Raw genomic sequence first — 10,210 nt, forward strand, 5'->3', positions numbered from 1 at the left:
GGCAAACATTACTGTTTTTTTGGACTTCAAACAGGTTTTGCTGAGGCAAAAATTATTTAACCATACAACCACTAAAATGCCAACTCTAGAGTATCTTTTTCATAACTGAATATATCACAGTATCCACAATATTGCAACCATCTAGTGAGAATTCTAAGATGTTTCACTGGCAAGAGCAGAAAAGGACACTTCAAAATTGTGAGCATCCAGGGAAGGATGGTGCTTTTCTAGAACTGCCGTGTCCACTTTCACCACTCCAGTGTTTATAGGCAGGCTGTTACAAAGTCCATGAATGTAAAGATTTTTTCTTCTCAGTACGTACAGATGCTAACATGAAGAATTTTCAAAATGGTTTCTTTCATTTTCATGATGCATTATTCAGGAAGATGCAATTCCACTTTGGCAGTTTGTGAATACAACTCTCTAGCACCGTAGTGTGCCACCTGCTAAAGTTACCACAGCTTATGAGCTACTTATTTGCAGTTCAACCTCTAGATACTCTGAGTGCCTTTTTTTTCACTCTAATATTTACGTCTATATAATAAGCAAGATTTTAAAACATCTGAAATTTGGTAGAATATCTTTTAACTTGAAAACACCCAGTCAAAAAATTTGAGTGGAAATGGACAATTTACTCGGAACTGTGCAAAGGAACACAAGTATCAAACAAGCAATAGTAGCAGACAAAACCAAATGCAATTGTGGACATGGTTGTCTCCCCTTCTCGGTGATGCTCCGCATTTACACACAGTTTCTGTCTCGCTTGCCCACCCTCACTGTCCCAGGCTCGCTGGTGCTGCTGCGTGGAGGTTTTCTCTGAGCCTTGGGGACAAGCTGTCCCACTGAACACAACTCAGGAGGCAGATGGAGAGCAGGTGGGGGAGCTCAGCTGTTGGACCAACTGTCCCTCTGAGCGAGACAGACGAAAACCATCCCTGCATCAGGGAATGCCACCCCCAAATCTCCCTCCCCGGCCCAGTACCCACACCTTGAGGGGAGAGTTGTGATAAGACTGGCTTTGTGGTCTGTCCTTCGTGTCATCTGCCGTGCTTTGAGAAACCTCACGAGTCAGACTCCACGTCGGCCTTAACGGGATCCGCTGTATTCAGCCAGCGTGACTTTAAATGTGTTCCAAAGGCGTTCCTCCTCTTTGTTGACATTCTGCAAAGCTAAACCTCTTTTGTTTTACATTGTTATCGTTATTATTATTTCACTATACTCTGTTCCAGTTTTAAGGCCAGCCTGGTTACTAATGTCACATTCCTCCCGCTCCCTCTCCCACCCAACCCCGCTCCAGCTTTCTGCTCGTGTATCATCCAGGCTCTGGGGTGGGGGGCGCTGCTCCAGCCCCGCAGCCTCTGCCACCACAGCAGCCCTCCGGCTCAGCGCGGACACCCATCCTTCCCAGCGCCTCCCTCCCTCTCTGCCCAGTCCATCCTGATCCTGGCAGCGTCCCAAGCAAGCTCAAGGACAACCCTTCGCACCTCACGTCTCACCAGCATGTCCCCATTCTGGTGCATGAAAGCCTTGTTGACAGCCCCAGCTGGGAAACCAGGCTGATGCTGGGACAAAGGGGCCCCTCTCCGAGTGCAGGTCTCTGACAGCTTCTCTCACAAGCCCAGCCCTGCTCCCAGCTCTGTGCGTGATATCCCCAGAGAAATGGCCAAAACAGCCAAGGACTCACTGCTCTGGGCCAGAACATACTTGTTATTTATTCTACAAAGTCTCATCTTCTGATGTACAGTATCCCTCCTGGTACTGGTAACAGGGACACCAGAAGGGGTGAGGCTCAGGTGAGTCCAGAGAAATCCAGGTGTCCGGTGAAGAGGCACTGTGGCAGTTGCACTTCCCCCCCTACACGCCCTGAGAACTGGTGTGGCAGTTGCACTGGTAGCTGCCCATGCCCCTCTCAGAACTGGGGCCTTCAATGGGCAGCAAATGGCTCTTTGTGGAGACCCAGAGTCGGTGGGCAGGGTCGTTAGCAGAGGAGGGGCCAAGCGTGCCCACAGCCCAGAGGAGCTGAGAAGCTTCTCGAAGGCCCACACTCGAGGGGGCGGGTGTAGAGAAGCCGAGAAGCTTCTGGAATGCCCACAGCCAGATCTGATCAGACTATAAATGGGGTTTCCGTCGGCGACTCCCTTTGTGTGGTCTCCTCGGAGCTGCGGGTCTGCCATGCTGGGGAGTCCCTCCCCTTAGACAGAGAAGCCGTCTAAGGTAACCTCCCGGGATGGGGAGCGCCTCACCTCCATGTGTGGGTGAGTGATAAATTACTGAATATATGCTTTAATAAGTCCTTGCCTGGTAGGCAAGTGTACCTTCCTCGTCTGGGGCAGATGAGTGTAAATTCCTCGTCTGGGACAGACGAGTGTAAGTTCTGGCCGCAGTAGGCTAGTGTTTATCTTCTATGGGCAAAACGGGGCAGAGAGGGCTCTGGTTTGTTTTCTTGTGAGTGCATATATGCACGCTGTGGATCCTCGTTCTTATTTCGCTGCACCCCAAATAATTTCCTAACCTAATACCCGAACCTTTATCTTCTGTTATCGGAGTGCTAGTCCGCCTAAACTTAAATTTGGGACGCCTCCGTGACAGGCACCATCAGTGAGAGAGCTGCTGGGATGAGCGGGCAGAGCTGAGGCGTCTGCGCTCGTGTTCCTGTACAGCTGGGCAAGTTCGGCCGCAAAGGTCCATGGGGATGGGCTGGAGGTGCTGCAGAAGACCTCGTTTTCCTTGGCAACCTCACCCTTTTGTGTTTCTTCTCCTCACTCTGCTTTGCCTTGATCTTTACTTTGATCTTCGCTTTTCCAGGCAGAGGCAGCGTCGGCTTGTCCCGGTGCTTCTTTGTCTCCCTGGGTCCTTCTGTACGAATGAGTTTCAGGAAAAGGCTACTCATTGGTAGGAATTAAACATGTTAGAGCAGAAATCTCAGCAGAGTACTGCCAGCAGCTGCCCTGGCGCTCCAGCACGCTCTAACTGCAAATAGTTCATTGCCAGCTGCAGCAGTACAGAACTCTAGGGAAAAGCAACTCACGTCTCTCCTCCTCAGCCATGAAACAACTGTGCAAGACGCCACTGCCCCAGACAGCAGCACAGCCAGGCCTGCTGCAGTCACGGGGATATAGTGCTCGCGCAGCCCCGCATGACCGGCAGCATCAGCCTTTTTCCCAGCGTCCGCCCCTGCAGGAGAGGAGACAATGGCACACGTTACTGTGCTCTGCGCTGTGGATAATCTCACACTGCGCTTCACGTGCCCAAGAGCGGGGTTTTTTTCAGTGGCTGGTGCCTCTGGCTCTGGTGTCTTAGCACCAGAGGACAAGAAGGATCGCTGAAACTTCTCGTGGAGAAGAGCCTGCGTGCCAGCGAGCGGCTGCACCAGCGCTACCCTGCCTGTTCCTCTGGGCTGCACACTGGGTTTGTGTGCTGGGGACCTGCAGTTCATCCAAGGAGAGCACTGCAGGGACAGAGCAGAAATGCTCCCATTTTCCTGAGTGGACATCTCCTGAGCACTCCGTCCCAGGATGTCCCCGAGGATGAAGGATGGGATGCAGCCTGTGGGCTGTTCCCGGCTCCTGCAGAGCTGCTTGGTCTGTGCATTGACACCAGGACCTGTGCACAAACCCAGTGTCATGACTCAGCCTAGAAAATCAGTTTATTCTTCTTCTGCCTATTATTGAGGCAAATGCAGAGCCTTGAACAACAGAGCAGGGCCTGGGGCTGTGTACACATACACAGGCACGTCGCAAGAAGAGCCAGAGGCCACAAATGCATTGCAAAGAGCAAATTTTATTTTAGTTACCTCTCTACTGGGGCATCTCCGAAGTAGCACCTGAGCTCCCAGGCAGAGGTGACACAAGCGGGGATGCAGGTGCTGGTAAGTTCAGCCCTGCTGGAAGATCACTGTGCCTGCTGAGCTCGCCTGGATTTCAAGGCTTCAGGCAGGCGCAGCCTCCCGCTCTTTCTCACAACAAAGCAGGAATCTCAGACATAGTGATAAGGTGCCTAGAGTTTCTCACAGGCCTATGTTATCTAACACAGAGGTTCTACTCATCAAGCACACAAGGTCAGTAAAACCATTAGTGTGATGTATGTGCTTTTTCTACAGACAGGTGCAAGTCACTTGAGCGTATTTACATTTAACTAACTTCCTTGCCAATCTTGTGCTACATTCCCATACAGGGGGTCATTCGTGTCTCTCTTTTCTCTGCTCTTCTCGAACCACGGGCAGAGGAAAAAAGGTCTCTGAATCTCGGAGCTCAGCACAGCTTCCATGGGTTCTTTCTATTCACCGAAGTGCAGAAAATAAGTATTTTCACATGCCCAAAGTAAGAAGGCAACTAACACACCCCAAACCCTGCTGGAATATCTCCTGGAGGTGACACAGCTGTTAGGTCAATGGATTCCTGCTTTCTCAGAGAAATCCAGGGACTTCTTGTCCGGAGTCCTCCACAAAGTACATGCATGTGTACTCGCCAGCGGACACTTTCATAGCTGTGAGCTGCAGCCAGGCAGCCGGCAGAGGGTATGGCTCTCGCAGGTCGATTTGCTCCCCATTTTGATTGAAGAACTGAAATCCACCAATTTTCCTCATCGTCCTGGCCATGCACAGAAAAGTGAGATGTTCTCCCTCATTATAGAAATGGTAGCTGCGGTCTGTGGAGAGTGTAGGGAGTAAAAGGGAGTCTGTGGAAGAAAAAAAAATTTGGAGGTTGGGAGGGAACTTTGCATGAGGAAAAGTGAGACATCCCTTCTCCCTCTGTTTTAGAAACCCCAACTCAACTGGAGAGCGTCTTGGGAGGGGTCGAGCTGCACTTACCCACAGAGGATATCGCCAATGGCAGCAGCTGGAGGAAAGCCGGGAGAGATCGGTGTCGAGACGACAAGAGCAAGGAGGCTGCAAAAGGGAGAGAAAAGAAATCACTGACGTGTCCACCACCTGATGGAGTCCTGTCCCTTGTGGCTGCCTTTACAGAGGGCAGCCCCTCCACAATGTCACGGATTCACACAGGTTGTGGTTGCTTTTTGTACCGCTGCGGCACGGAAAGCCGAGACGGATCACAGAGAAAAATTTAAAACAATTTCACGAGCCAGTGAGGCCACACAGGGGAAAAAAAAATCTACAAAAAGTGTCCCTGAATTTATCATTCAGCTACATGTGACACGTGTTCGACAAGATTATTTCTTCTGTCAGAAGTGATTTGCTGATCACCAAGTGATTGATTGATATCGGCAACGGTAAATGATCTCTTGAAACTTAAAGAAATGGGGCGGCAGGAGAAAGGAAACTTTGGGGTTTCTGGCCAGCTTGAGGTGGCTTGTTACTGGGATTGGAGATGCGAGGGCCTGGGAAGCTGTGGTGGGGCAGCCTTGGCTGGCAGACCAGCCCCACGCACCCCTCAGTAGGACGGGAATAAAGAATATGACGAGCAAAAGTAAGAAAACTCATGGGCTGAGATAAAAAATAGTGAAATAAGTAATGGAAAGAGGAAGAGGGAAAAAAGCGGAACACGTGATGCAAAGACTCACAGGTTGCCACAAGCACAGTGAGATCCAGCAGACCCTGAGTGATGGCTGCCTCCCCAACTCCCCTCCCTTCCCTTTTTATTGATGAGCACGATGTTATGGGGCATGGAATATCTCTTGGAACAGTCAGGGTCCAGCATCAGTACCAGTGCAGGTTGGGGGTTGAGCTGCTGGAAAGCAGCTCTGCGGAGAAGGACTTGGGAGTTCTGGTTGACAACAGGTTGGCCACGAGTCACCAATGTGCCCTTGTGGCCAAGAGGCCAACGGTACCTGGGGGACATTAAGAAGAGTGTGACCATCAGGTCGAGGGAGGTGAGTCCTCCCCCTCTGCCCTGCCCTGGTGAGGCTGCATCTGCAGAACTGGGTCCAGTTCTGGGCTCCCAGTTTGAGAGGGACAAGGAATTACTGGAGAGAGTCCAGTAGAGGGACACAAACATGCTGAGGGGTCTGGAGCATCTTTCTGATGAGGAGAGGCTGAGAGAGCTGGGGCTGTTCAGCTGGAGAAGCTGAGAGGGATCTGATCAATGTTTATAAATATCTCAGGGTGGGTGTCAAGAGGATGCATCCGTCTCCTTTCAGTGGTGCCCAACAACATCCTGAGGGGCAATGGGCACAGATTGAAGTACAGGAGTTTCCATCTAAACACGAGGAAAAATTTCTTTACTCTGAGGGTGCCAGAGCCCTGGACCAGGCTGCCCAGAGCGGGTGTGGAGTCTCCCTCTCTGGAGACATTCAAACCGGCCTGGACCGACGCTGTGCGATCCGCTCTGGTGACCCTGCTCTAGATGTACCTGCGTTAGCAGGTGGGTTGGAGTAGATGATCTCCACGGGTCCCTTCCATCCCAACCATTCTGTGATTCTGTGAGAAGAGGAGGCTCTGGGGAGACCTTATTGGGGCCCAAAAGGGGCCTGTACACAAGATGGGGACAGACTTAAGAGCAGGGCCTGTTGTGATAGGGCAAGCGTGATGGTTAGAACGAAAAGAGAGGAGATTAAGACAAGATATAAAGAAGAAACTGTTGACCCTGAGGGTGGTGGGAGCCTGGCCCAGGTTGGCCAGAGAGGTGGTGGATGAGCCATCCCTGGAGACATCCCAGGCCAGGCTGGACGGGGCTCTGAGCAACCTGAGCTGGTGCAGATGTCCCTGCTCATGGCAGGGGTTAGACTGGATGAGGTGCGAAGGTCCCATCCAACCTGAACTGTGACTCTACGTAGAAACCCAGGATGAGGTCTCAGCTGGACCCGAGAGGTGACAGATGCTGTTGGGTGATGTGGGTTGTGCTCTTCCAAGTGCGAGGCAGCAGATCCCATCGGTGGTTTTGTGCCGACAAGTGCCTCTCCCACATTGAGCATTTGAACGTTGGATCCTTGGGAGCGGGGTGGGATGAGGACACGTGCAGGTGCATGTCCCTTCTGTGCAGCCCCCACTGATGAAGCTGAAAAATCAGAGGCGGGATGGAGACGGACCTGAATGTTTAAAGTCCTGGAGCGCAGTTTTGACCTGATAAGGATCTTCCGTAGATCATAAACTTGTTTCACCCCCTGTCTGTGACGAACCGGCCCTAGTCTGGCTCTCAAGGCAGGAACCAGTGTGAAAAAGGAAACGGAACGACCGATCAGAGCTGATCTACACTAGAAAGAAAACGGTAAGTGATATTTAACAGCCAGAGCCATTTGTCACACTCAAAATCACGTGTTGGGAACGTCTCCAGGACCACCACGGCAACGAGTTTTCAGCCAAATGTTCTTCATGTCCTGAGAATATTGATTTGCAGCTGACGGGACAGAACTAATTGCATCAGGTCAGCCAAGAAATATATGAATTATATGAGTATACAGAATTCCATATGAATATATAGAATATAGGAATATGAATTGTATTACGAATATATATTAATGATATATGGAGGAGAGGAGAGGAGATGGACAGGTTTCTGGAGAGGAACAGGTTTCTAGAGAGGACGATGAAGAGAGGAGGGAGATGGGATCGAAAAGCAGGAAGGAGAGAGGGAGAAAGAAGAGATGACGGCAGCAAAAGAGAGGACTTGAGAGGGGTATAAGGCAGAAGAAGGGGAAGACTGAAAGAAAGGAAAAAAAGAAAGGAAGAAATGAGAAAAGAGGAGGGGAAAAAAAGAGATATATGTATGGGAAGCAAGGGGAGAAGCAAAGCAAGGGGAGAAGAAAGGGGCTGAAGTTGGGGATGAGATACTCACCGAGGAGCATCATGAGGCTGTGACCATCACAGCACTGTGATTCAGGGGCTTCTCAGGGCTCCGTGCCAACCTGTCCAGGAGAGCAGCGAGCTGCCTGCTGGCCCTGTCCAGCCCGGTGGCTCCGTCCTGTCCGGCCCGGTGTCTCTGTCCCACCTTCTCCATCCATCTGACGAGAGCTGGGTGATCAGCGGGGCAGGAAGTGCTGATAATGAAGGAGAAGCCACTGACCACAGCTGGGAGGAAGCTCGGGGGAAGCTGCACGCTGGATGTGGCCTCTTGGGGCTGTCGTCATGTTTTCAGGGATCTTTTCCTTCCCACATGCCCTAGATCACCTCTTTGCCCCGGGAGCCATCGTCCACCTCGCTCTGGGGGACACCGGTGGCCGTTCTCTCGCTTCCCTCAGGCACCTTCCTCACGACGAGTGACGAAGAGGAGCAGCAGTAGCACGGTCCTTGATTCTTGTCCCCATTGCCCACGGGATCCAACCTTCCCTTTCCGTTTTCCCTCAGCTCCCATCACGCCCGTGACCAACCCCAGAGGTGTCGACAGTCTGGTGACCTGCAGCGCAACGGCCGGGAAGGGACGTCGGGCAACGAGTCGCACGAAGATGGTTTCCACAGCTTCCTCTTGCACCAGAACTGGGACGATATCAGTGTTTGGAGTTACTTTTGCTTTCTCGGAGAGAATGCAAAGAATGAGATGTCGACATTAACACCTCGTGAATACATTGAGCTTTCTGTTTTGCTATCACTTTATTCAGCACGACTGTAGATAAGGGCAGCAGCAGTCACTGAAGCTTAAAGAACATTTTAAAAGTAAGTACCAAGGCCTCATATCTGTTCCGAAACTCTTTTCTTTTCAGGGAATACTGTTTAAGGGTCACTTTAGAATGATTTAGAAGCTGCAGAGGACTCAAGCGCCCATGTTGAGATTGACCAACATCCAGTTAAAATGCTGGTTTGGGTGTTCAAGGTAAAAGAATAATAAAAAAAAAAGTTTCCTTCTCCCTTCTTCCCTCAGACAGAGCAGAGGCCACAAGTGAGGCCCCTGTTGAGCAAAGACATGATCCAGATGATCCTGAGACTAATTACCACCGTAACTAATCAGGGCCATAGGTGAAGCACTTGTGTCATCTTTGTTCTGGAGGTTCTTGGTAAAGCACCCGGCTTGAAACCAGAATCACCTCCGTGCACAAAACAGTGGCCCCAGGGGCACCAAAATCAGCTCGAAACACAAAATGGCAGCTCCAGGGGCAGCCCCATTTCTTTAAGTTTCAAGAGCTCATTTCCCACTGCCGATATCAATCAATCACTTGGCGATCAGCAAATCGCTTCTGACAGAAGAAATAATCTCACCCAACACGTGTCGCGTGCAGCTGAAAGGGAAGTTCCGGGACACGGTTTGTGTATTTCTTCCCCTGGGTGGCTTCACTGCCTTGTAAAATCGTTTTTATTTTTCTTGGTGGTCGGTCTCAGCTTTCCACGCCGCGATGGCACAAAAAGGATCCACAACCTGGAGAAGGCTCCGGGGAGACCTTATTCCAGCCTTTCTGTACTTAAAATGGCTCATAAAAGAGATGGGGACAGACTTTTGAGAAGGGCCTGTTGCAACAGGACAAGGGGTGATGGTTTTAAACTAAAGGGAGGGGAGATTCAGGCCAGACATGAGGAAGAAATTTAAAATAACTTTTATATTGTATTGCTTTTATTTATTTAGGCTCCGCTGAACGGAGCCTCTGAGAACGGGGCGGGGCTGAGCTGGGCTTTGTAAAATGGAGGGAGAAGGGGATGTTTCCCTTTTCCCCTCAGAAAGTTCCCGCCCATCCTCCAAATTCTTTTTTCCCTCAGAGAAACCCCGGGATCACAGGGACCCCCCCAGGGATCCCACAAACCCCTGAGACCCCCCCAGCCCCACAGGGACCCTCACAAGAACCTCTGGGACCCCCAGGACCCACCCACCCCCCCCATTAACCTCCTTCCAACCCCCAGGGACCTCCCAAGCCCCCCCAGGACACCTGAGGGGCGGCTGCATTTGCGGGGGGCGGGGGGACGGGGGACTCTGACACCCCAAAAGTGATGGGGGGCGATGGGTGACGATGGGTGGGGGGCGGGATCCTGGGGGGGCGCTGGGGGTCAGGAGGGACATTGGGGGGTCCAAGGGGGGCTGTTTGGGGGTAAGGAAGGGGGATATGGGGATCAGTGTGATTTTGGGGGAGTCGCGAGGGGCGGGCACCGATCGGGAGGTGCGAGCGGGAATCCCCGGAGGGGCGGGGGGACCTGGGGGAAGCGGCGCTCGGGCGGCAGCAGCAGGACGAGCCGCCAAGGCCATGCCCCCGGCACCGCCATTGGCCGGACAGCCGGCGTGTCACCGCCGCTCAGGACCCGCCCCGAGCTGCAATTGGCCTGGAGGTGGCCTCGTGATGCCCATTGGCTGTTTCCCGTATGGCGGGAATCCCCACTGAGCACGGCCGCCGCGTCCCC

This window comes from Caloenas nicobarica, chromosome 27 (genome assembly GCF_036013445.1).
Source record: "Caloenas nicobarica isolate bCalNic1 chromosome 27, bCalNic1.hap1, whole genome shotgun sequence".
In the NCBI taxonomy this organism is placed as follows: domain Eukaryota; kingdom Metazoa; phylum Chordata; class Aves; order Columbiformes; family Columbidae; genus Caloenas; species Caloenas nicobarica.